This window comes from Lissotriton vulgaris, chromosome 2_1 (assembly GCF_964263255.1).
Source record: "Lissotriton vulgaris chromosome 2_1, aLisVul1.2, whole genome shotgun sequence".
Lineage (NCBI taxonomy): Eukaryota > Metazoa > Chordata > Amphibia > Caudata > Salamandridae > Lissotriton > Lissotriton vulgaris.
Window position 1 is genome coordinate 1,026,943,352 of NC_141687.1, and position 13,747 is coordinate 1,026,957,098.

At 45.1% G+C, this 13,747-nt stretch overlaps 1 long non-coding RNA gene across 1 annotated transcript in view; it reads right to left on the reverse strand.

The window, feature by feature from the left end:
* Nucleotides 1–607: 607 nt before the first annotated feature.
* The window catches only part of LOC147731555 (uncharacterized), a 93,516-nt gene continuing 80,376 nt past the window's right edge, over nucleotides 608–13,747 (reverse strand). The window contains exon 3 of the long non-coding RNA XR_015308446.1: nucleotides 608–1,043. This is a non-coding gene — a long non-coding RNA (uncharacterized LOC147731555). The remainder of the gene's footprint in view (nucleotides 1,044–13,747) is intronic.

A 13,747-nucleotide genomic window follows, 5' to 3' on the forward strand; every position in this document is an offset into this window, starting at 1 on the left:
TAGTGGAGTGGGTAATAGTGAGTGTGTAGTAGTGTGCATAAGGTATTTTGATGTAGAGTGTTTTCCAGAGAGTGTGCTAGAGAGTGTGTACTAGAAATTGTTGTAGAGTGTGTTAGAGAGTGTGTAGTGAATCTATAGTAGTGTGCAATATTAAGTGTGTAGTAGTGTATCGTAGAGAGTGTTATAGAGTGTGTGGATGAGAGTGTGTTTGTAGAGAGTGTGCAATAGTGTGTGGTAGAAAATTGTGTGGTGAGTAGTGTGTGTTAGAGAGTATGTGTTAGAGTGTTATAGTAAGTGTGTAGTAGAGATTGTGTCGTAGAGAGTGTGTGTTAGAGAGTATTTTCGAAAGTGTTTTGTGTATATTTTGTTTGCAAATGAAGCTAAATTTGCAAACAGTAAACATTTACAAGATCAACATATTAGTGAACTTAATATGTATGTGTTTGCATATGCATATATATGTTGTAATATATGTGTATGCACATTTACCTATATATATTTTAAAATGCTTTAAAAAGCAATGTGTGTTTAAATTTAAAAATTACTTCGAATTACTTCTATTTTATACTTATTGTTTAAAAGCATATTTATTTGTTAACCAACATACCTCGGATATTGTCCCTGATATGCTCATTAATGATCGTAATTTCGCTTCTCATTGTTTTTATTGGTGAAACTGGTGGAGCAGGTGGTTCTAGTATGTTTTTTGCTTCTTGTATAATTGCAATTGGAAGTGTTAAAGGTGGCATCCTTGATATGTTTGTTTGCTTAGTTAATAATAATACATTGTTCTTTGTAAGAAAATTCCTAATTATAATTCCGTTTCCTTCTTTTGTTTGTTTGTAAAAATCGTCATTGTAGCAATTGCCTTTAATTGAACCACTTTCATCTGCTAGAGCAAGATGGTATAAGATTTTGCTTTCTTGCTTAGCGTTTTTATAGTTCGTTTTGGAAGAACATGTAACTATGTTAGCTCTTATTGCTTTTTGATATGGTTTGCTTTCTTCTTGTTTTGCCTGCTTAATTTCTTGTATAGAAATCATCTGAAATGAGAGAAAAATGTGAGTATACATTCTGGACATAACTTGTGTAAACATTTGAAAGTCCTGCAAAAAACAACATATTAAATGATACATTATGATTATTAAAGTGCTACCCATAAGGCTTTGTGATCACTATAATATGACTCTAATATACAATAGTGCGTTAAGTGTACATTAGTATAGACATGATCTAATGTAGAATTGTAGTCTGTTGTATATTCTTGTATTTTTTGGTCACATTTAAATTCGTTTTGCATATATTCTAATAGTAGTGCTGTGGTTTGTGATACTTGTGTTAAATCTATGTTGAAGTCACCCATTATTATATAGTTATAATTAGGGTAAAAGTTTAATATGGTACTTAAAACTTGTAGCAGTGTTTGTATATGTACATGTGGTGGCTTGTATAGTATAACAAATAAGTAGTCGCAATATTAAGATGCGGAGTAAAATTTAGAACGTCAATTTCGTGTTGTATTTCATATATTGGCATTAAGAAAATATTCTTTTTGTAATAAATTGCTATTCCATGCTTAGTTATCTGATGGTGGAATTTATCAAATGGTATTGTTCTATTAAGAAAGTATTGCTATCTGCTGTTCTACTGGTGTTTTGAAGTACCTAAGTCTGCTCTTATTAGTTGTTGACCAAGGTTTTTGTTCTTTTTGAGCATAAACATAGGTTTTGCGAATGGGATTTCGAGATTTGACAACAAATGCCAATTTTTTAGGATTATCGATTGTATCGATTTGTGAGTGGGCCATATGTTGGAACACAAACTAATTGTTCCAGTGTTTTTTTTTCTTTTTTGGTCAGCAATACTTCTCTAGACCTTGGTCAACAACTAATAAGAGCAGACTTAGGTACTTCAAAAGTAAAAAGTGATCTCCGCACTATATGGAACTTAAATCCAGTGCAAGGCCATCACAAATGCGGAACTTGTGTATCGTGTGCAAGTACCATTGAAAGCACTATGTTTGAACACAACACCATAAAATGGAGCCTAAAGAATTTACTAATTGTAAAAGTAAAAATATTGTCTATGTAATAATTTGTCCATGTGACAAAATTTACATCGGAAAAACAAATCAACAAATTACACAAAGGTTGGCACAACACCATTCCAGGATAAAACAGAAAGTATTGACTGCACCCATGGTGCAACACTTCCTTGACCAGAATCACACTGAAAGAGATCTAAGATGGTCTGTTCTCTCCGGAATAGAAACTCCTTTAAGGGGAGGAAATGTGGAAACACTTTTACTCAGGAGAGAAGCATATCTAATTATGAAGTTTAACTGCGTGACCACAGGACTAAGTGAACAATTTGAAGCCTAAACATATGACCTTGTCCTCTGTATAAGACTAAACAATAAGCCAGCGTCAGGACTACACCTCCCATAACCACCAAATCACATGACATGAGTATAATTGAAACAGTCATGTGATCAGTATCACCTAACAAACCGTTCAACACGGAAGCAGGCAGGAAACCTCTCAGCTACAAAGAATTCTAAAGGTAAGAAATCAAACGAGGGGAGCAAACAAGCGATTTATTTGAATATATTACTAAAAACTCATTCCTCTCATCCTTGCAGTAAATGCGACAAAACCCTAGTTGAGAAAAAGGCGACGCCGCCCAAACAGCAAGAATAGCGGCCAGCCTGCGGGCTGAAACCCCAAGTAAGTAACTACCAAAAATGGGGAATAGATTAAAAAGTCCCGCAAATGTTTGAACATCCAAATTACAGAATTCTCCTTACTTTATTGTTAACACAGACCCTGCCGCTGCCGCTCAAACAACACTCCACTAAAGAAAAAGAAAAAAAGATTCCCAACTACAGCATTAACGAATAAAGAAATTAGGTAAACGCAAGCCCTGATGTTGTCACATTTAGTAGAATCACAGTGACAGTATGCTCTTTGTATACATAGAGAAAACATACACATTACGTGCTCTTTATCTCTGCAGAACTATCCATCGTTCAGGAGTCCCGATCAAGACAGACCCAAAACACCCTTGTTTGTAAAGGTAACAAGAAGCGCAAATGACTAAAAGCACTCAACCATAACAAGAGAAAGGTCCCATTCTGAAACGTGTCCCCTATTGTTTTTACATAGGTACCCAACTAACAAAAGCCCTGAAGAAAAGCCTGACGATCAAGACTCGGGCTTTGAAACGCGTCGGCTTACCTTTGTTCATTTTAGCATATGAACTGCAATTGCGCAAAGGGCCGTACTTTTCAGTCAACAAAATAACTTTTACGAAATTCTCGCCCTAGCATGACCAGACCTTAAACATACAAAAGTTACCTGACGAAGGTCTGGTGTCAAAAGTAGGGTACAGTTTATACCTTTTTTTCATGTAAAATATATTGTAGAAACTGTATAGTATAAATGTCAATGTATATTTGTATCACAATTGTTTGTTTTGGTGTTAAATGTAAAACTTGTATATAACAAATCTCTGTTTTTGTATGACAAAGCAAGTCCTCAGACTATCATAGAAGTTGATTCAAGTGAAGTAACTTGTACTTCTAAAAAATAATTATAACACCCACTGATTAAATACCGCAGGGTGTAAAAAATCTGCTCAAAATAAAATAAGTGGCAGAACCAAAAAGCGACTGGGTTCCTATTTTTCTCTAATACATATTTACGTTGTCCTACCCAGCGCTAAATAGGACACAACCCCACTCTACCTCCCAGTGCATCACCATCTAAGTGAGCCCCCTAGCCGCTCCCTCCCGCTGGAAGGAACCCAAGGTGTCATCCCAGAGTTGTGCAATTGCGAATTTCCTCATGCCCGCTATTTCTTCTCGATGTAATGTGGTGCTTTCAGCCCTATCCCAGTTGAGAAAGGATATGTATCAGTATTTAGTGAGTGGAGGTTCCTGCTTTTTCCAGTACTTAGTAAGCATTCACTTGGCAGTAATAAGCCCTATGTCCCAGAACCTGGCCGGCACTTTATTCAATTTAGTCCTCTTGTATAGCCCCAGAATGCATGCTTCCCATGTGTGGGGTAGGCCTGTGCCAGCGCTGTGTATCAAAAGGGTTGTCACCTCGTTCCAGTATGTGGCAAGAGTGGGGCAATGCCGGAGCATGTGTAATATGTCCGCGCCTGTCAGGTCACATCTGGGGCAGCCAGCGGTAGTGGTCGTAAAATACCTATTAATCTTATCCGGCGATAAATATGCCTGATGTAATATATAAAACTGTATTATTTTGAAACGGGAGTTTCGTGGGATATTTACGGGGCTGGCTAACACCATTGTCCATTCCTTGTCTGTCCATTCCCTCCCTCGGAGGGTCGCCCACTTGTCTCGTAGTGGTTGCGTGGATCGCTGCGTATGCATGAGGAGGGCCTGCACCAGCCAATGTATGATATGGAAGCCATTACCCATGACATGCAGGTATTGCACTAGGTGGTGTATCGGCAGTTCCTCGCATATATCACCCCAGGATTCCGTGTATGCGCGCATTATGGATGCATGGAGAAGGAATTGTCCGGCTGGCAAGCCTGTGCTTTCTGCCAGATCTACAAAAGGGAGTATATTTCCATCTGCATAGAGGTCACCCGCGGTTTCCACACCAGCCGTATTCCAACCCTCCAGCATGTGCGACGTCACCACTCCACCCCTCTTAGGGGTACCCAGCAAGGGGAGCCCGGGAGCATAGGGTTTGACTTCTCGGGTCAATGACAGGCTGCGCAGGAAGCATTTGCGAGCCACTGCTACATGTAATGGTAACGGGCGGGGTCCCTTGGTCAGAGGGTGGAACAGTGTGCATATTTGTGCATGGGTCCATATAGTGGCGTCGGTGGCGGTATCATCCAGGTTTGTGCCACTCAGCCAGTGTGTCACCCATTGCAGCTGTGCCGCAAGATAATATAATTCTAAATTGGGGACCGCCAACCCCCCGGCTTCAGTGTTCGAGTAGAGTTTCGCCAGTGCAACTCGGGGTCCCCCAGCGTTCCAGATCAGGTTACGAATCATATTTTCTAGGTCGCGGAACACTCGGGCAGGGACATACAGCGGAATGTTGGCGAAGTGGTATAACAGTCTCGGCAATACTATCATTTTGGATAGCGCTATCTGGCTGGGCACATTTAGGGGTAGTGTCTTCAAGAAGGCCATTTGTGCACGCAGCGGAGAAATAGCACGCATCAGGTTACCCTCCATTATGTCTGGCGGGTCTCTATTGATGTGCATCCCGAGGTATTTGAATGTAGTGGGGTACCAAGCGAGCCCAACACCCCCAAGGCGAACATCGCACTCCTGTGTGTCAGGGCTAAACGAATACACTCCGGACTTGGCCCAGTTGACCTTAAGACCCGATACCTCCTCAAACGTCTGGAATATTCCGACAATAAGCGCGGCACACAGGCTAGGTCACGCACATATAGAAGCAGGTCGTCTGCATAAAGCGAGACCATGTGTAAGCCATCAGCCATTGGGATCCCCCATCCCGTTCCTCGCGCTCGCAGTATCGCCGCGAGGGGCTCTATGGCCAGGGAGAAGAGGAGTGGCGACAGGGGGCAACCCTGTCGAGTTCCTCTACGCACCGCCACTTTATCCGAAAGCAATCCGCCTGTTCGCACTCGCACACTGGGTCTCTGGTAGAGCAATCCAACAATGTCGACGTATGCGTCACCCAGGTTGAATTTTCCTAGCACTGCCTTGAGGTAGGGCCATTCTACAGAATCAAAGGCTTTCTCAAGGTCCAGCACCAGGCATCCTGATCTCGGCCAGTGCAGTGTGGCAGTTTCCTGTATCCGGAAGAGGCGGCGGATGTTGTATGAGGTGCTTCGCGCGGGTACAAAGCCATTCTGATCACTATGGACCAGGGTCGAGACTACGGCGGCTAGGCGCCGGGCTAATATAGAGGTGAAGATTTTATAATCAGTGTTTAACAGGGCTAAAGGTCTGTATAAGCCCATGTGCATTTCGTCCCTGCCGGGTTTCAGGAGTGAGACAAGAGTGGCTTTGTTAAGTGTGGCAGGGAGTGCCGAGTCATCTATTGCAGCAGTGTACACTTTAAGTGACTCCGGGATTATGGTTTCTGAGCATGCTTTGAAAAATTCGGCGGGTAGTCCATCCGGGCCAGGCGATTTGCCATTGGAAAGAGCAAATATAGCTTCGCGCATTTCCTCCGGCGTAAACGGCGCCTCCAGGTCTCCCTGCTGCGCAGCTGTGAGGGATGGCAGCTGCAATTCTGTGAGATAATCTGTGAGGGTCTCAGTTGTGACTCTCAGCTGTGACTGGTATAGGGTCTGATAGTGTTGCACGAAAGCTCGATGTATTTCCACCCCTTCCTCGGCCGTATGAATGGCAGACACTGGTGTAGTGCAGTTTTCCTGCCTGACAAGCCAGGCCAATAGTTTCCCAGGTTTGTCGTTATGGTGATGTACACGTGCCGAGTGGGCTGCGTAGTTAAGGTGACATAGCCGTTCCAACAGTTTCGTATGCTCCTCGCGGGCCGCAAGCAGCGGCTCATCAGCTCCTACCACCGCCTCCTGCTCTCGGCGGAGTAGGTCAGCCTCTACACGGCCCAGGTCTGCTTCCAGTTTTTTCTGTATATGCCCCTGTGTGCCCAGGCAGTGCCTCCCGATCACAACCTTGAAGGCGTCCCATTTGATCTGTGGGGAGGACGCTGTGCCAGAATTATCTGTGAAGTATTGTGCTACACAAGCTTGTAGGGAATCTCGGAAGGGGCATCTAGCAATAGGGAGGGCTGTAATCGCCAAGTAGGAATGGGCGGGTGCGGGAGTTCCCATGCTATGTCTAGTGTATGTGGATTATGGTCTGAGTGTGTTCGGCCAAGGTATTGTGTGTCTGTGATAAGGGGCAGCATTTCCGATGATAGCCTGTATCTGTCCAGGCGCACATGTAAAGTGTATGCCCCTGAATAGTAGGAGTATACCCTAGTATTGGGATTACGGGTACGCCAGGCATCTTGCAAGTCCCATTGTGTTGCCCACTGAATGAGTGCCCTCATTGTTCCACAAGACGGTGCATCAGGCCGGGGTGGAGAGGAACGGTCTAGTGTTGTGTCCAGTATGCTATTGTAATCGCCCCCGAGTATCCAGTGGACTCCATGCCAGGGTGCCAGTTTCTCCGAGAGGTGTGCAAGAAAGCCCCCCTGATCTATATTGGGAGAGTAGATGGACGCTAGAACCACTGGTTGCCCATCAAGACGGCCGTGTACAAGCACATATCTGCCCTCTGGGTCCGCGTGGGAGTGCGTCATCGCAAAGGCAGTGCCCGGTCTTACCCACAGCAGTGCTCCACGGGCATATGAGGAGTACTCTGTAGCATACAATTGCCCCCTCCATCGGCGGCGCAGCGCTATTGCTTCCGCCTTGTTCAAATGTGTTTCCTGCAAAAGTGCAATTTGGATCTGATGTCTTTTGAGGTATGAGAATATTTGATAGCGACGTGAAGGCGTGTGCATGCCTCTGATGTTCCAGGTACAGATTTTTATCGCTGACATAGTATCAATTTAGGCAGTCTTCCCTCCTCCCCATATACATTGGTTGACCCCGGGTCCGCCACATCCCCCCACCGAACACGTCCACAGCTATTTCCACTGACACAGATATCATAGTCCAGGAATTCACGAAAAGGGTAGTGAGTAAATAACAAAGTTAACCAAGGGGGGTGAACCATATGTGAATGCCAAAAGGGCAGTAGCGAAACATGCCAACGTCCATACTCTAGATCGAGAGGGACAACCTTTCAAGTCTAGGGGGTGTTACGTGCTAGGCACAATCTCAGCAGTACAGTAACCTGGATAAAGAGGGAAATCACTATCCCTCCCTGGGCCATGTGGTTTAGGTATCATGCAGCCAGAGTCTATTGTGCGGAATTTGGCTTAGTCTGCGGCGCAGGGATTCCGGTCCAACCAGTCACTCTGGGACAAGGCGGAGTAGACCGCACACCCCAAGCTATAAAACATGTTCAGTCTCCTATGGGCAAAGGCCTGCGGGCAGGGAAGGTGCAGGGAGGCTTTCCCTCTACAGAACTGTGTCAGTGGTCAGGTGACTTGAGCAATACTCACTGCGTCCCATCCTCGCCATCTGTCCCAGAGGCAAGGAAGTCGCCTCCGACGCCACCAAGCTCCAACAGTACAGCAGCGCCCATTTAGTCTCCACGTCAGTCGTTTTCATTCCGGTGAGCTCAGCCAGAGCTCCTTGTGCGGTCTCAGTTGAGCAGGTCATCTGTCTGTGGTGTGATATCTGGTAGGTCTACAGAAAGTTGAGAATCCGGTATCCCATAGATGGCTTCATCGTCGCTCGGATTGATCCGCGGGCTGGTGCCCAGCGCAGCCGGCGATGCCGGGGAGCTGCTAAGCTCGGAGACCCTACGGAGTGCATCTCGTTGCTCCTGGAGAATTTGGTCCGCCGGCGGGGAGTGACGTGCCGTTTCCTCTGGGCGACGAGTCTGTTGCTCTCTATTCCTACGGCGACGTCTCGGTCCGCGCGTCCGCGGTCTCGCCGCGAAGCCCTGTGATTGTCTAGGTGCCGAGTCAGTGCCTCCATCAAGCCAGGCGTTTACTTCTTCGGGGTCAGTAAAGAAATAGGTTTTGTCCTGTGCCACCACTCTCAGCTTTGCGAGGAAGAGGAGGGAGTACTTGAGACCTGCTGTGCGAAGCCTTCGTTTTACCTCTAGGAAGGAATTTCGTTGACGCTGCACTTGGACAGTGTAATCCGGGAAGAACATCACTGTGGCATTGTCAATGCGAACTTCTCCGAGCCTTCTAGCTTCCTGCAGGACAGAGTCACGGTCCCGGTAATTCAGTATCCGGAGGAGCAGGGGTCTCGGGTTGGAGCCCGTAGGAAGTGGTCTCGTCGGCACTCGGTGCGCTCGTTCCACCACGAAGTAGGGTGAAAGCGTGCCCTCCGGCAGTATGGTCCTCAGCCAGTCCTCTACATTGAGGGTTGGGTTGGTGCCCTCCCATTTTCCCGGAATTCCCACGAGCCTTATGTTATTCCGCCGTGCCCGTCCTTCCGCATCCTCGGCACGGTCTTCCAAAAATTCGACCCTGTTCAGAAGGTCTTGCACCTGTTTGTCCGTGTGGCTGACTCGGGGCCCGAGGTCCGCCACTGTCCCCTCCAGGGCCTTGGTGCGATCTGCCAGTTTTTTATGATCGTCCCTTAAATGGGGGTGAGGTCTATGGCGACGCCGTCTATTTTAGCTTCCAGTGAAGTTCTGGTTGACTGGAGCGATTCTTCCAGGCGCTCCATGGCAGCGAGCACACTATCCAGCCTCGTGGTCACCTGGTCGGTGTCCATTTTCCTTGATGTCTTGTCGGCCTTCCCTTTTGGTGGGGCACCCCCAATTCTGGTGCGTGTCCTTACCCCTCCGGACATGGGCAGAGCGACGTGGCTAGCAGCCTGATAGAGTTCACAGAAGGTTGTAGTAGAGGGGCGCTTCTCAGCTCATGGTCTTTAACAGGCCTGGTGGTTCCCAAAGAAATCAGAGAGGTATTACGGTGTGTGACAGCCCCAGTGCAGCTAACAGGGTGTTGTCGCGCGTGTAGGCGACGGTGGTCCTCGGACCAGGCAAGTGTGTCTGCGCTATTCAGCAGGTGTCAGTCTTTACCCTCATCTCAGCGTGGGCATTAGGTGGCTTGCGTCCTTACCAGCTGCGGGTCAGCTGCTGCAGATGGAATGTCCGTGGGGGGCCAGGTGTCTGCTGGTGTTGAAATCGGCGTCTCAGGGCCGCTCAGGCTACGCAGGGTCCTCTCTCCCCCATCAGCTCCAAGGCCTCCGTCCACCGGCCTGCGTATTTCCCGCTGTCCCAATTTTCCGCTGGAAGTGCGGTGGGGCACCCTCCCCCAGTTTCCCCAGGATCAGTCGGTCATAAGGAGCTCAGGGGAGTCTTATGGTGACCAGGGCAGGCGTCGCCTTCGTCGGCCGGGCGCTCCGAGTGCGTGTCCCACTTCAGGGTGACGCCTCCAGTAGGCTTCCCGTGTCTCCTCCACGCGGGCCTTGGCGTCCAATTCAGGCTCCCAGTGAGGTCTTCTGCTCGTTGAAGTATCACGCACTTGTTAGGAGGGCCCCATCGTACATCTGTAACTATATGGTAGTCCCCGGGAGCAGGCCCTCTCTTCTGGTGTCTCAGCCCTGCCGGGGCGTTGACGGTAGGTTCTCGGGGGGTCGCTGCGCCTCCGACCACGGCACTCAGCAGCCGGGCGGTAGCGCTCGTGTTTCGGGCCCTCGCCGGTATAGCAGGTAATGCAGGTGAGCTAGGTCTTCGCTCCCCTCAGGCTCGGGTCTCTTTCAAATCTTCAGGAGCGTCGCTGCTCCCGGATCAGAGCGGCAAGGGGGTCCCCTGATCCAGTCTCCGGCAGGCAGGGAGGCCGTTCAAGCCAGTTTGTAGGCCGCATGCGCAGGCCCGGCAACCAGTCCCGAGCCACGGCCTCTCATAGTCTCTCCGGCCGGCCAGGCAGCAAGTAGCCCCACAGGATATCCTCGGGAGGGCCCGGTGCGGTCGGAATCAACTCCACCATTCAAAAATCAGCCTGCAGGTAGGCTCTCAGGGGGTAGCGGCGCCCCCAGCCACGTTCCCCAACAGCCGGGCGGTAGCGCTCGCGTTTCGGGTCCTCACTGGTACAGCGGGCGATGCAGGTGGGTTAGGTCTCCGTTCCCCTCAGACTCGGGCCCCCTGCAAATCTTCAGGAGTGCCGCTGCTCTCGGATCGGAGCGGCAAAGAGGTCCTCTGATCCCGTCTCCGGCGGGCAGGGAGGCCGCTCACTTTAGTTCATAGGCCGCATGCGCAGGCCCAACAGCCAGTCCCGAGCCACGGCCTCTCGTGGTCTTTCCAGCCGGCCAGGCAGCAAGGAGCCCCGCATGTTATTCTCGGGAAGGCCTGGTGCGGTTAGGGTCGGCCTTGCGATTAAAAAATCAGCTTGCAGACCGGTGTTGTCTTTGTAATGGTCCGCTCTTAGTTTCGGGCAGCTGCAGGGAAAATTAACGGAGAAACGGCCCAGGGAAGGGGAGCTCGGCTCGGACCTCTACCTGAGTGCGACCGTTGCCATTGCGTGCCTAGCCACGCCCCCATTTATTGTAATCTATTATGTATGAAATTGAATAGATTTGCCCCTACCATTGATACCTCATCAATTATTAGCAATTTAAGATGCATTAATTTGTTTTGTAGTGTGCTCCTATTCTCATGAGTTAGTGGTTTATGAGTTAGTGTTTGCGAAACTGGTATTTTAAACGTACTATGTAGCATTTTACCATGAATGTTATGTGCTGCTTTACCTGTTGGAGCTGTAAGCAATACATATCTGGATTTTCTCCTGCTCTAGTATTGTAGTAGCGTAGTAATGTTTGGTAAAGTGCTGTAATAAGGAAGCTTTTGCCTACTCCTGCACCACCTGTACAAAATGTGTAGCAGGGTGCTTCTTTTGTTTTTATCCAATGGAAGTGATAGTATATAAAGTTAAGTTGTTAATTTGTAAGATTCTGCATTATACGGTCATATTGGTCATTTGGCATTATATTATTCGTTAGTGCTTCTTCAATGCTTGTACTTCTAATGCCTAAATCGAATGATAAGTCATATAATAGTGGTTCATTAACTTGAACTTCATGACATATGTTGTCATCTGTTTCTATATCTATTGGAGGTATAAGTAATGTGTCTAATGTACTGTTTTCATTGTCATTGGTTGTTCGTGTTTTATTATATTTATTATGATTAAAGTCAACTGTGTTTTTAATTTCTAGATATTGTTCATAATAGGCTTCTTTATGACCAGTTATTAGATTTTCTACTCTCCATGGGTAATAAAGCATTAACAATTCTCTATAATAATTTTCGGAGTCATTTCTTTTGTTAAATCTGCAATAGCGAATTAATTTTGGCTTTTTGCGTTTTGTATAGTCTGCTTCTATTGCTCCATCCTGTATATTATTCTCAAGTTCTTGCTAATGTACATGTTTCTAATTTTTTAGGCCGTTTGCTGTACTTTACTATAATATTTTCATATTGTATTTTATTGGATGTATCTGGCAACACATTTATAGTCTCTATGTCTTTTAATAAGAATGTACGCTTTTCTTGTGGGCTTGTATTAATGAATACAAAAGTGCTTGAACTTTTCCGTAAAGGAATTTGAAGTATAAGATAGGCTGCTTCTTGTTCACTTATTTCTGTACAGTTTAAGAATTTGTTACCTATATGCTTAAGTTGATATTTTATACTTGGATTGTGATATACTTCTTTTGCAGCTTGTGCAATTATTCTGCTCATTCCACGTTGTGATTTACTAATATATGAAACTATATATACGGCACATGCATATGCATCTGAGATGTATTGTATACCTATTTTTGCTTGCCATGCTTGTACAATTGTAGTATTGTAGTTATTAATAAAGCATTCAGCTGGTGTTCTTTTTAGAAAAATAGTATTTTTTTCTATAATAGACCGTATACATAAAACATACTGTCTTATATCTAGTTGCATAGAATCTAAAAACTGACTAAAAGTATAACTTTGGAAGTCTTGTGTGTTCATACTTAGATGTATTAGTTCAATTTGCTGAAGGAGCTCTTGATCTGCTTTGTCTAGTGCTAATGGTTCTAATATAAAAGTTTCTGGCATTGGATGTTTTGGGTACTGATATTTGCATGTTCTTTTATGTTTGATACAGCAATTTTTTGTATGCCCGTGCCTTTGGAGGGGTAATAAAGACTCTATATTTGGATCTTGTGTTTTTGCACATGTTACATACTTATTTATAAAAGTAATAACTTCATTGAGTTCAGAAGTTTCATAGTGTGGAGCATTCTCTTTCCATATTATAGCATGTATATGTGGGGATCCTCATTGTTGAAATTCAACTCTATAAAAGTAATCTATAATTTTGCCAATTGGGTTACTTTCATGTAATAAAATACAATTAAATAATTTTCTAACTTGGAAGTCAAAATGTCTTGCACATCTAATCGGATTTTGTTGTATTAATGGGAATTTTGTTTCCCATGACATATTTTCAAATTCTTCTTTTGTACATTCTTTCCTTTTTTCACTACGCAATAATATGTTAATTCAATGATACCATTTTGTTTCTGCTGCTGATAAAGTTAAAAATAATGTTGGTATTCCTAATTGTCTAATTATAGCAAATAGGTCTTTTTTGCATTGCTCCCAATATGGTGGTGAACTACGTATAGTTTTTAGTATTTTGTACCCCTCATTATATTGTAAAATGCTGTCTAATTTTTATTTTAGGTCTTTTTCAGTTATAATCTTTCCATTATTAAAGTATTTTCTAAGTGAGATGTATATTTTGCTATGTATTTGTTTTATGCGTAATTTTGTCAATTTAAAGAAAACATTTGTTATAGACTTTGATACTCTTTGATCATTACTTCTTAATTCCCATTGACAGAATGTGCTGTAATGTATTGGTACATGCCTTTCTTTATTTGTTGACCTTCGCTTTCCACAAAATATTGTAGGGAAAGCTAAATATTCAGAATCTATGTCTTCATATAGACCTCTTGGTGTGTTATATTCTGCAGGTGCTAAACTTAAAATATTAATGTTTTCTGTAGCTATAGTTTCATTAGTTAACATAGTATCTAAATTCCCTGCTGCAATGTTGCCTTCAGAATCTGATGTATTGTTTGTATCAGAAGTGTCATTACAAGGTGATATATTCGCTGGTGTATATTCCCAATCTGG